Here is a 13342-nt window from a genome sequence, read left to right as displayed (position 1 = left end):
AGCATGTTGATTATAGTTAATGATACTGTATTGTATACTGAAAGTTGCTAAGAGAATAGACTTAAATGTTCTCACTACACACACAAAAAAGGTGATTATGTGATGTGATGTGATGGAGGTGTTAGATAACACCATGGTGGTAATCATTTTGCTATACATAAGTGTATGAAATCAACATGTTGTTCACCTTAAACTTATACAATGTTATATGTCAATTATATCTCAATAAACTTGGAAACCTCCCTGTTCCGAACCCCAAAAAAGAACAAAAGTACAATTCAAATCATGTTTTGTCCAGTCTGGGAGAAGAAAGATTCTACTGGAAAGATTAGACATTCCTTAGATCTGAACTGCAGGATAGAAATTGTTTTTGAATATCGCAATGTATATTTGCCCCACTGCTGGGGAGGAGAAAAGTAAATAATAGGGCTTGTGTGTGTGTGCTGGTGGAAAATAGGCTCTAGACCCAGGCTGAGGAATGGTAGGCAGAGGAGGGCATGAGTAGGGCTACTGCTGGAAGTGCAGTGGAAAGGCAGTGCATCGCTCCAGGTGGCCTCACTGTGGGTATTCACATTTGGTTTGATGTGAAAGAATACAAGCAGATGTATGAGCTTACTGAGGGTACTGATAACAAGGTGATGAGTCTGCCAGTTGGGGTGATCTTGTCTCCAAAGCAGTGATGAAAGATGGAACAGGAAATATTTTCGCCAATGAGAGAAGCTAGGGAGGTTAGGATAGATTCTGGGCAAAGTCTCTAAATGGAAATACAAAAGCAATGGCTTTACTCTTTCTCCTGCTCTCTTTCTTCCCATCTCTCTTTTAGCCCTGTCAGTGGAAGGCAGTGGGCTTACATACATGTGCTGCATTACTCAGCTGTTCATCTGAATGGAAAAATGGTGTGAAAGAAAATAGTGAAATGAACTTATTATAAGGATGATTTGGGATATTTTCCATCAATGAAGCATCAAGAAACTATTTCAGATTATACAACTAGGAACAGGGCAAGTATGACTTAGGTTACGAAAATCTTTGGAACTAAGTAACTGTCTCCCTATTACCATGAGATTTCACTCACTAGTGATAGTAATCTGGTATTTGTACAGAGATCTAAACTTTTCAAAGCACTTTCATACACTTCTCTCATTTGAGATGTGCAACAACCCTGTAAGGTTTGTAGAGCACATATTTTGTGTGTGTGTGTGTGTGTGTGTGTGACGAAGATTAGCCCTGAGCTAACATCTGTTGCCAATACTCCTCTTCTTGCTGAGAAAGATTCGCCCTAGGCCAACACCTGTGCCCATCTTCCTCTGCTTTATACGGGATGCCACCACAGCACAGCTTGACAAGTAGTGCATGGGTCCGCGCCCGGGATCTGAACCTGCAAATCCTGCGCCTCTGAAGTGGAGCACATGAACGTAACCGCTATGCCACTGGGATGGCCCCAATGTAGAGCACATATTTTTATTCCCCTATGACAGATATTGAAACTGAGACTCATAAAAGCCCAACAGATTTGCTCAAGGTCACATATCCAGTTAAAGGCAGAGCGAAGCCTGGAACCCAACTCTCAGTACTGTTAGCTATGTTTTCTCTCCTGTTTTAGCATGACCAGCAGATGACATCTTCTGCTTTAACCTGGACCAGTTTTTAGATGACCCTGGACTCTCAGAAAAGCTGCTGGAGCTTCCTCAGTGTGCGATTCCAGCATATCGTGGTGTTCAGAGGAGCAGCTAGAGGCTACCAACAGGAGGAGGGTGCTCACGGCTTCTTTCCAAGAGGAAGAACAAGATGGTTTAAACAGACTTTCAAGGTGAACATTTCCTCTTCAAAATCATTGTTTTGTAAAAATAGAGACCATTTGGTAGCAGCTGAGGACAGAGATAATTACCATGGCTTGAATCAATTGAGCTCTTGGCAGATAGCTTTATTTCTCCAAAATTATGCTTGGAGAGTTTTAAATGACCAACGTTTCTCAAAATGTCAGTAAGTAGAAAATGAACAAATCAAATTCCAATTAATTTTATGGATCTAATACTGCAATAATTTTTTGTTTGTCAAATAAAAATACGTTTACTCAGACTGTAAGTATAGAAGAGAATGGGCAAAGGCAGCTATATTATCAGAGTTAATGTTTTACTGTTCCTTCATGGATATTTATTTTCTGCATCAAAAGATATTCACTGCGTGCTATTTCTTGTGAATAACATCCATGAGTAGAGTAAGTATTCCCAATTTTTGGAGGGCTCTTCTTTTGTTTTCCATTTGTAAGGCTACAATAGAGTTGAGAATTTCTTTCTTCAGTCACGGGGCATTTGCCATAGAGGAAATCAATGTCTCACACCCACCAAGGGGCATTTGTTTGTAGTTACCAGTGTCATGGGCCTTGGGGAGCTGTTTAAGATGAAACATTATTCACGACTCGCTCGCTTTCCTCAAGACCAAGAGTTGGTTCTAATTACGTATCCTACCAACAACACACGCAGGGGACTGTACCCTCACCATCTCAGTCATTTGATCTGAACCAGGCTTCAATTTTTCTCCCTTACCTGGTTCGTGACTTGATGGAGAAGCTTGAGGGACTTCTCTTACTTGGCTGGATTCTCAGAGTGGTCTGACCTGGTGGGGACGTTCGTGACAAGGACCTGAAGGACACCTCTAGGCCAGGCTGAATTATACAGAGTATTTACTGAGAGTGGCAGAAAGCATCTTACCTAGGAATTGAGTGCCAAATCATGGCCCGGGGGGGGAAGCCGGGCCTTGGAGCTGGAAAAGTAGTCCGAGGTCCAAGGGGTGAAATGACACTATAGCCAAGAAGCTATACAAGCCAGAAGCTGGGAGACTGGGAATAGGTTGAGTAGGAGGTGGACTGGAGTGTGTGGTTCAGGATACTAGCCATGAATAAGGAGAGGCTCTGGAAGCCTGCAGAGACATCTTCAAGAAGAGTGCACCTGACCTGTTCAGAGAAAAGGCTAATTGCGGTGAAAACAAAGCCAACAACATTTTCTAAGGAGAAGGTTAAGAAACACCTCCTGCGTGGGTTCAACAGTGGACAATTCATCAAGTGGCTGGTGGGAGACACTGCTTCTGAGTCTGTTGCAACCAGATAGCTGGAAAAGAGTAAATACAAGAGTGCCAGCGTGATGGCAAAACCAAGCTCTGGGTAGACACTGAAAGAAATAAGCCTAAGTGTTTTTGTTATTCCGGCTCTGCGTGAGATGTGAAAAACTCAGAAGAGGGGTTTCATTCTTTTAATTAGGCTTGAAGCTTTCTAGACAAAAAAATTCACCAGGTCGGAGTTGCTGTGCAATACGTGATCGAGTGGTTTCAACCTTTGGTGAGGCAGGCGCCTGCTCTCTCTGGGTTTTTCTAACGTCTCTCCGCTGACTGCCCCCTGCAGCAGAACTTCCCTCAGCCCAGAAAGATTAAATGCATACTTCTTTAGCAGAAAAGAACAGACTTTTCAGCCTTAGTGCTTCTCTTCCTCAACTCCTCCTAATCTCTCTGCATTTCATTCAACTGTAGTACAAAATACCTTAGTTCTGGACTATTTTTGAATTTTTATCGAAGCAATTTATCATAGAGTGTTAGAGCTGAAAGGAACATTAGAAATCGTCTATGTACAGACCTTTTGTGGATTAGGAAATTGAGGCCCATAGTGATCTATGTGGAGCTGCATTTAGAATTGAGGTGTCCTGACTTCATTACATCGTATGTAAGATACAGGACACAATGAACTTATTGCAAAGATAAATTACAAAGAAATGTACAGCAACTGAAGGAATGCCATCAGAGTGTGGAGACGGTAGTTATTTTACTGTTTTGAGTTTGGATTACTGATGTAGATGTGGGAATTAACTTTTCATAGCTAGTTAAAAATCAACAGATACAATGTTAACAAAAATGAAAAAGTAGCTCTTGTTGACCTTTAAAACTGGTCTGTTCACTGAAGGCTAAAGTGAGTCAGAATAAAAAGATTTATTTCTGGGTCAAAGATCAATCAGTTTAACAGTTTAGTTAACTGAATTCCTTTATTTTATAATAAACCGTTGTTTCCTCATTCCTGTACCGTCTTTCCCCCCAAATCCCTCAGGTTTGAGAAGATCGTCACCTTGAAACCAATTAGATCAAACTGCTGACTCCATCTCTGTGATTGGTAGCACTGATGTCTATTCCCACTTCTAGTTGTTTATCTTTGTCTTCCTGCTGTGGCTCGTGTCACAGCAGGAGTGCAGGAGGTAAGCAGATGAGTCCTGAGCCTTTACTGCTGGGAGTGGGGAGAGGAAGCGATGTCAGGCAGCCAAGTGTCGCTGGAAAATATCTTGAGGCTATTAACCAATGATCTTTTCTCTTTTGGAAATTTCCCTTTTGCTTCTCCCATTCATATAGCCAAACAGCAGTTCCCTTATGGAGGGATGGGGTAGTGTAGAAAGAAGAAAATACCTTCAATTCTTCCTGGATTTGGCTTCCAAAAGTCTTAACCCTTCCTCCAGTAGCATTCTGAGAGCGGGAGGATGGGAAGCAAATTGAGATTTTGGGTCTTTGAAACTGTTAAATTTTAATGTGCACCTACATAGAGTTTTATATGAATGGATAGCTGTGATTGTATTGATACCGAGCAATGGGCTTGCTCTGCTCACAGCCATCTGAGCCAATTAATCACAAGGAGTTAGAGATCAAAAAATGAAGTTTAATTAGATTAGCCAGCAAATCGGAAGACAGGTGACTAATGTCTCAAAGACCCATCTTCAAAGATTACAGAATCTTGAGGCAGTTATATAGGGAAAATGGGCAGTAAGGAGCGGGTCCAAAATGTTGGTCTCCAGGCATCACATTGTTCCATTCTTCTGTCAGCTGTGATGGATACCTTGTAGGTGTGTTTTCCCTCTGTGGTCAGCCTGTTCCTGGAGAGAAACTCATAGAACAAAGTTTTTAATTTATCAAGCTATTGGGGAGTATGTGCGTAAGTGGAGGCCATAAATCAGGAGTACGTGTGAATTTTTTGAAGTATGTGCAGAGCAGTGAGTAGTCACACAGAGGAGGGGCTGGGGCCACTTAGTGTAACAAGATGGCCTCACATATGCTCACTTACAATATCATACACACTCTGAGGCTTTGCGTGACCTAAAAAGGTCTTTATTCTACCCTCACACTTGATTGATAGTTTGGCCATATAAAGAACTTTTGGGTTGAAGGAGACCTTGCGGGGGCCTAATCGCTTATACAGGATTTAAAGCAACCCTCCTGTTTTCAGCCCCCTCTGTAGTAGTTGGTGACTCCAGATCCTGATTCTTTCAGAAATTCAAATCATTTGGCTTCTGACCAGTATCTATCCTCTCACCTTCTTCCTTGTCGCTGAGTCATGTACCATTTCTCCATCAGCTTTCCATCTTCAAGTGGTGGTGCCTTGGACGTTCATTAAGAGGGAATGTATATGTCCATTTCTCATCCTAATTATTTTGGGCCTTAGATTAAATCCCTCTTGAAGCCATGCTGAGTTTTTCACTTTAGGCCATGTCACCAGGAGAGAAAACAGACTGGCAGGGACATTAGCAAGCACCTGGGCCAGTATTTTCCAAAGAGAGTCAGATCCTCCCTGCTGGTACAAGAAATAATGTACAGGTGGTACATAGCCAAGTAGGTTTTTGTTTTAAGTGTGTACTTATTTTAATATGTATTAGAAAAACTATAACAGCCCATTGTGTCAATCAGGATTGCATTTAGGTACATGCAAAATAAGGCTATGTAAAAAGAGAGTAGATTTAAAGAAAAACACTAAACAAAACTCAGAGAGAGTCTGTAATATGGAAAAAATCATGAAGATGGTATACCAAATTTATAAGATTTGGAAAACATTACATTATTTTACAGAGGCAAGAGAAGCCTAGAGAATTCCACGTGCATGGTTATTAAGAACACGGGCTCTGAAATCAGGTCTTGCCTGAATTTGAATCCTAATGCCATCTTCTACTGATTGGTTAATACTTAGCAAGTTATATAAATTTTTGAAGTCTACATTTTCTTATCTGTAAAATGGGGATGAAAATAACAACATCAGTCTCATAGGATTGTTCTGAGGGTTAAATGAAAGGGTTGATGTCTGGCACATATTAAGTGCTCAATGAATGTTAGCTTTTATAATTACTATTAGCAATGGTAGGGTATTGATCCTCTGGTCAGTTAGGAAATGCAAAAATTAAATAAATAAATAAATAAATAAATAAATAAATAAATAAAAAGAGGTTAGGGAAATGAACTAAGGCCAGTGAGTTTTCAAAGTTGAGATTGATTCTTACAGGTCAGAGTTTCTCAACCTCAGCAGTATTGACGTTTTGGGCAGGATAATTCTTTGTTGTGGGGCTGTTCTGTGCATTGTAGGATGTTTAGCAGCATCCCTGGCCTCTACCCAGGGATGGATGCTAGTAGCAATCTCCAGTTGTGACAAGCAAAATGTCTCCAGACATTGACAAATGTTCCCTGGAGGGCAAAGTTGTTCCCTTTGGAGAACCACTGTCATAGGCTAATATAGCTGTAGTTGATGACTAATAGGTTGTGATATTATCAGCCCTACTGATAGACCTATTTGGTCTACTCTTTAGATGCTTCTGGTAGTGTGGGGTAGTCGAAGGAGCATGGACTTTGGGATGATCAAACCTGAGCTTAGATCCCAGTTCTGTCACTTATTTGCTGTGCGACCTTGGGTAAGTTATTTAATCTCTGGCTCTTCATCTGTAAAAGGGAGTGACAGTGCCTACCTACTTCCCTGGGCTATGTGAGAAATACCCCAGCAGGGTGCCAAGCATAGTCAGTGCTCCCTCACTAGATGTTAGTCCCCATTCTTCTTCCTTCTCTTCTTTCTCCTTCCCCCAACATGGGCTGTGAAAGCAGGACAAGGGACTGAAGCGGGTGGCCTTTCTGGTCCAGATTCTAATCCTTTACCCAGTACCAGAGTTCTTGTGAGCTCCATAAACCTTGAGAAGGTGAACATTTCAGGTTTGGCCATAAGGTGTACATAAGAGCTTTGCAACTGGAGACCTCTAAGAATGTGTGTATTTATACATATTTACAACACGCTGCTGAAGTCGTTTTACATAAAACATGGAGACTGCTTCCAGAGAGGCAAGGGCAGAAGGTGGCTATCAAACCTTGTACTGTGTGCCTGTGGACCGTATTTCAACTAGCATCCTGAAAAGTGATTCCCTTTGGGGAAACTGAGGCAACAATAAATATATCTATCCTCAGACCATTTTATAGACCTATGGCATGATTGGGGTGATGGTCACACTTTTATATGGGACTGACCCTACAAATTTGAAAATTCTTATCAGCTCTGACCACTATTGCCGACCTACGGCGAGAGCACAACTCTAAATCTGGACCCCGCCTGCCAGCCTGGACGTGGTGCTTTTGCCACCCAATGTAGATGGGAGGATTTGTGTGGTGGATGACTGACGGAAAGACAGCTTGTTAAATGCTACACGGGGAGGTCTGAGGCTGTCAGTATGAGAAGCGTGGAGAAAAAGAACATCATGACACTGCCTCAAACAAAACAGCACTAAGGGGCTTGCTGGGAAGCTGCTCAAATAGAAGGAAATGTTGCATATGGAAAGCAGAGATAGGATCAATAGACTTCAGGCAGGGAGACAGTGGAACACGTGTCAGACTATTTGCCTTCTCGACTTTTTTTTGCTGCTTAATAACCATCTGCAAATCACTTTCTCTTTCTGCACCTCAGTTTTTACCTCTATAAAATAAAACTTACTCTGCCTAGCTCTCAAGATATTGTCAAGATCAAATGAAGCAACATATGCAAGTGAAAAATTTGAAGCCCTAAGCGTGGCAGGTGTTGTTTTTCTAAGTGAGGCCTAAGGGAGCATTAGAGGCCAAGAGACAAAAAGTCAGCAGCAGCACGCCTTACAAATGGTGGGTGACAGTCACAGGGATGAAGGTATTGAACGTGGATGTGCCTGGAGATTTACGTGCATTATTGATAATCTTTACAACTCTGCAAACTAGGTATTTCTATTCCCGTTTTACCAAGAAAGTTAAGCAATTTGTCAAGGAAGGAGCTAAGCTCAGTCCTGCCTGTCTCCAGAGATGGTGTTCGTCTCCTTATCTCGCGTGCCTCCCCCAGTTCTTTGTACCGTCATAGGCGGTTAGTGTGGGGCGTCTGAGACATGACTCTTATTTTTAAGCTTTCCATTCTTCTTCTTCTTCTTTTTTTTTTGAGGAAGATCAGCCCTGAGCTAACATCCGTGCTAATCCTCCTCTTTTTGCTGAGGAAGACCTGCTCTGAGCTAACATCTATTGCCAATCCTCCTTCTTTTTCTCCCCAAAGCCCCAGTAGATAGTTGTATGTCATAGTTGCACATCCTTCTAGTTGCTGTATGTGGGACGCGGCCTCAGCATGGCCGGAGAAGCGGTTCGTCAGTGCGCGCCCGGGATCTGAACGCCGGCCGCCAGTAGCGGAGCACACGCACTTAACCGCTAAGCCACGGGGCCGGCCCCCATTCTTCTTAACTTAGTACGCAGCCCTGTAATTCTGCACCTTAGAAATATATGCAGGTTTTGATCTAGCAAATCTGTTATAAAAACCTTTGGTCTGGAGACTGGCCTTCCCATTTTCCTGATTATGTGAGTTCTAACCATGCTGGATTCAGGCATCCTTGTCATGGCCCTGGGGCAGTGTGGAAGGCCACCTGTGCACATACTTCCCTTTGTACATGGAAAACCACAGCAGCTGCAACAAGGCTAAGACGGGGGGTGTGTGTGGGGAGGAAGATGAGGTCTTTAATCCCTGTGTTATGATTCTGTTGCTGACACCACAAATTTAGTGGCTTAAATCAACACAAATGTATTATTTTATAGTTCTTTAGGTCAGAAGTCTGACATGGGTTTCACTGGGCTGACATCAAGGTGTCAGCAGGGCTGCATTCCTTTCTGGAGGCTCTAGAGGAGAGTCTGTTTTCTTGCCTTTTCCAGCTTCTGAGGATGGCCCTCATTCCTTGACTCATGACACTTTTCCTCCATCTTCAAAGCCAGCCACTCTATTTTTCCATCATCACCTTTCTCTCTCAATCAGCCAGGAAAGGCTCTCCCCTTGTAAGAATTCACGTGATTAGATTGGGCCCACCTGGGTAATCCAGTGTACTCTTCCCATCTCAAAGTCCTTACCCTTAATCACATTTGCAAAGTCCTTGTTGACACATAAGGTAACATATTCACAAATTCTGAGGATTAGGATATGGACATCTTTGGGGGACGTTATTCTGCCTACCACAGTCTTCATTCATACTACAAGTACAACAGGCATAAACAGTTTTGGGAACAAACACAGGTGACTCTTGGTAAACATACAACTGACTTATTAGGGGAAGCAGAAGTGTGTGGGTGTACTAGAGAGTAGCTGATTCGCTGACGCTGTGACTGTTCAGTATGCATTGTGTATCTGTCTATTCTATAGAGGGAATGGATGGAGTTGGTTAATCTGGTGAAATGGTTAAATGGGAGTCAATTAATAGAATTTCTACTTCCTTTCGGAGGGCAGATATGGGAAGAAGCTGAATTTGATAGTGTTGTCAGGAACTTGAGTTCTGGTGTTTTAGCCCATAGGAGCAAAACAATTAAAAACTATCTCACAACTCCATATAGAAGTGGAGCGAGAGCACCTGCTTGCCTTCTGAGCTGGGCACCCATTGATTTAGAGGTGAGAACCCTGATGGTTATTGAAGGCAACTGATATAGGGCTAGGGAGGGACAGGAATAAACAGATCTTTAAAAATTTGAACTTGGCTCAATAATTTTTCTCTGTGAAGATGTCTTTTTCCCGCTCCTCAGTCGGAGATTTTAACATCTTCTGAGTTCCAAATGCACCATGTATATATGTCTCACTTGTAGCTCTCTTAACGTGGGATTGTAATTATTTGGTTTCACACACTAGAGGACAGGCCCTGCATCTGATTTACTGTTGCATCCCATGATCTGGTTCAGTGTCTGTTACAGAATGGGGGCATGTAAAGAGATGAAGGAATAAATGAGGAATGCCCACTTTTTACATCCCCTTCTTCCAGGAATAGGTATTCAGGAGGATCTACACCCATGGTTGTGAGCCAGGGTCATACATAGTTCTCCTGAAGGAGTGGGGTGGGGGTGGGAAGTCCCACGCCGTGTCTCATGGGAGGCTGGAAATCGTGTTTGGCAAAGAAGGTTTAAATTGGGACCAGCTTTTATTATAGATGGGGAAAGGGCTGTCTTCCAGATCAGTTCTGTAGGGAATTGAAGGGTTCTGTTGTGCTGGCTGGTTCTCATTTTCTCTTTGATTGGTTTAAAAGCAGGTTCAAGTAGACTAGTGTAGCAGAAACCGGTAGAGCTAATTGCCCTAGAGGAGGCCAGCAAAATTAGTGTGACAATGCAGCCATGTAATCCTTTTATATGTAGGATTGCTATTTGTGGTGATTTGCAACGATCAGATAAGCCAGTAAAACACCCAATGTTCATTTTCTGTTCATATACGTTTAATGAAGTAGACATAGCATCATATAAGTAAAATTAAACAGAGTTGCTTTACAATGTGTAAACTTACTGTTTTTTGTCAGTTATTTCAGGATCATCATTTCTGCCATATTATTTTGTTGATGGTGAAAACCAGCTCAGGCTATTGTTCACAGAGCTGGGATGGACTATGGATGTGGTATATGAATGGTAACCTTGCCACAATCGCAAGTTTGGCGTTAGACTCCAACAATTCTCCTATCGCTTTTATTTTTGTTGATAAATTTGACATGTTATAATTTGTAAATTTAAGGTGTACTGCATGTTACTTTGGTACACTGATATATTGTATTATGGTTGCCATTGAAGCAATGTGTATCACATTACATCATTATAGTACAGTATTACTGACTATATTCATTAAATTATGCATTAGATCACTGTGGCTTATTCACTACCCATTACAAGTTTGTACCTTTAAACACCATCAATCTTATCCCCATCCCCCCATCCTCTGCAAACCACCATTTCACTCTGTTTTTTCACAGGTTTCACTTTTTTAGATTCCACATGTAAGTGATATCATACAGAACTTGTCTTTCTCTGTCTGACTTATCTTACTTAGCATAATGTGCTCAAGCTTTTTATCTAAATTTGGAGGTTGTCTTAAACTCATTTTGGAATTCTTTTAGAAATAGTCCAAGTATGTTTTGTGTGGTCATGGGGGTGCTGCCTGCTGAAAGCAGAGATTTCTGTAGACATTGATTTCTGTGGAGAAGTCAGTGGAAAGCACAATGTGATTTTATCACCTTTCTTGGTTTGATTGTTCTTGTCCTGAATTTGTTTGAACATTCCATAAGACTGGTGAATGCTATTTCACCTGGGCCTTGTGGTGTTTGATTTGTATGCATTCTCAGAATATTTTGGCCTCATGGTAGTTCTGAGTCAAATGCAGCAGGAAAGGAGGAAAAATAGTTTTACTTTTGCACTTTACTTTCTTAATCAACATTTATGAGGAAAAAAATGGAAGAAACCATGAATGACTCCCTGAAATTTGTCCTGAGGTTAAACTGCTTAATCATTTGGAAGGAGCTAAATTGGAGCATTACCTACAGCAGCAAAATCTTCCAAAAGGTCAGGTGGTTGGTATGTGTGTTAGTCAGGGTTCTCCAGAGAAACAGAACCAACAGGATGGATATATAGTTATATTTATACATTTATAAATATCTATCTCTGCCTATATGTATATCTATAAAGAGATTTATTATGAGGAATTGGTTTATGCAATTATAGAGGATGACAAGTTCCCAGATCTTCAGTTGGGGAGCTGGAAACCCAGGACAACTGGTGTATAGTTCCAGTCCCAAAGCCAGAAGGCTTGAGACCCAAGAAGAGCTGATGTTTTAGTCTGAGTCTGAAGCTTGGAAAAGACCAGTGTCTCAGTTCAATAAGTCTGTAGGGAAGGAGGAGGAGGGAGGGATTCCCTCTTACTCAGCATTTTTGTTCTATTCACGTCTTCAGTTGATTGGATGGGACCCATCCACATTAGGGAGGGCAATCTGCTTTACTTAGTCTACCAGTTCAAATGTTGATCTTATCCAGAAACACCCTCAAAGAAACACCCAGAATAATATTTGACCAAATGTCTGGGCACCTTGTGGCCCAGTCAGGTTGACACATAAAATTAATTATCACAGTATGCAAGACAATTTTCCTTCAAGAATCTCTGGTTCTGCCAGAATTTAGTTCAACAGTGATTAAAAGCCTCAGGTGACAGTTTATTTCTACAGAATGGAAAATAAGCATAGATCTGTTCTTACCCACCAGTCAATTTTAACTGGATAACAGCAGATACCTGATGATCAGGCATTCAGTCAAGAAAGACAGAGATGCAACTATACCAAGTTTAAGTTTTCTTTTTAAGATAAGAAGGCAGCTGTCAGGTACCACTTCTGGGATGGCAGTATGAGGACATCTGTAGAGCCCCTCCTCAGTGAAACAAACAAAACTACTGAAAACTATAAAATAAAGCCAACCATTTAAAGTCTGGAAATATTTCTAGGGGTATACAACAAATGGAGAGACATTTATTCAAGAAAATCTCCTAAAATTCAGTAAGAACAGTGAGAGTCTATGGCACTTAGCCATGAGCAGCCTCATCCCTATCAGCTTGACAGAAGCTCTACTTCTGGTGGGTGTGGCCAAGAAGATGGGGCTCCCTCTCCCCTTAGCTCCTGATCAAGGGATGTGGTATTTCACCAGGAGGGGCAGGTCTCCAGCACTTTTCATCCTTTAAAACTCTGAGTTGAAGAGGCTAACTTACTGGTGAGTGTGACTGAGAAGCCAGAGAGCTCCCTTCATCCACCCAGTACCCACTCGTAGGACAGAATATCTACCCCAGGTATGGCAGGCTGAGAATACTTGAACTCCAATTGCCCTTCTCCCAGTTCACTTGTAGAGCAGCGGTTCCAAACCAGGAGAGGTAAGCTGAGAAGACCATAGGCTACCACACCTGCCAGTGCCTGGAGTAGGAACTCAGAAATTTTGCCCAAGGGAGAGGCAGTCCATATGAAAAGAGGAATCTGAAGCTCTCCCTAAAGGGACCAACTTTATTTGAAAAATAGTGTGGGGAAGTTTAAGCCTAAGAGTGCTCTTGAAAATAATGGAAGTTTTGGTGGTAAGCAAATAAGAAGAAGCTGATAGCTCCTCTAAATTAAGAGCAACAAGCTAAATCACAGACCATCTAGTTTACCAGTGAGAACTGGAAAGAGACAGCTAAAAAGAGTCCTCTTCAGGTGAAAACAAACCTCAAAGACTAGTCTCAAAAACTACTACTGCCTGAATTTAATTGGAG

At 41.8% G+C, this 13342-nt stretch overlaps 1 long non-coding RNA gene across 2 annotated transcripts in view; it reads left to right on the top strand.

The window, feature by feature from the left end:
- LOC131406101 (uncharacterized) overlaps positions 1–13342 on the top strand; it is a 170190-nt gene that overhangs the window by 34551 nt on the left and 122297 nt on the right. For both annotated transcript variants that reach the window (XR_009220058.1, XR_009220059.1), the window contains one exon: positions 1604–1810. This is a non-coding gene — a long non-coding RNA (uncharacterized LOC131406101). The remainder of the gene's footprint in view (positions 1–1603; positions 1811–13342) is intronic.

This window comes from Diceros bicornis, chromosome 5 (genome assembly GCF_020826845.1).
Source record: "Diceros bicornis minor isolate mBicDic1 chromosome 5, mDicBic1.mat.cur, whole genome shotgun sequence".
Classification (NCBI taxonomy): domain Eukaryota; kingdom Metazoa; phylum Chordata; class Mammalia; order Perissodactyla; family Rhinocerotidae; genus Diceros; species Diceros bicornis.
This window is presented reverse-complemented; position numbering and strand designations above follow the sequence as displayed.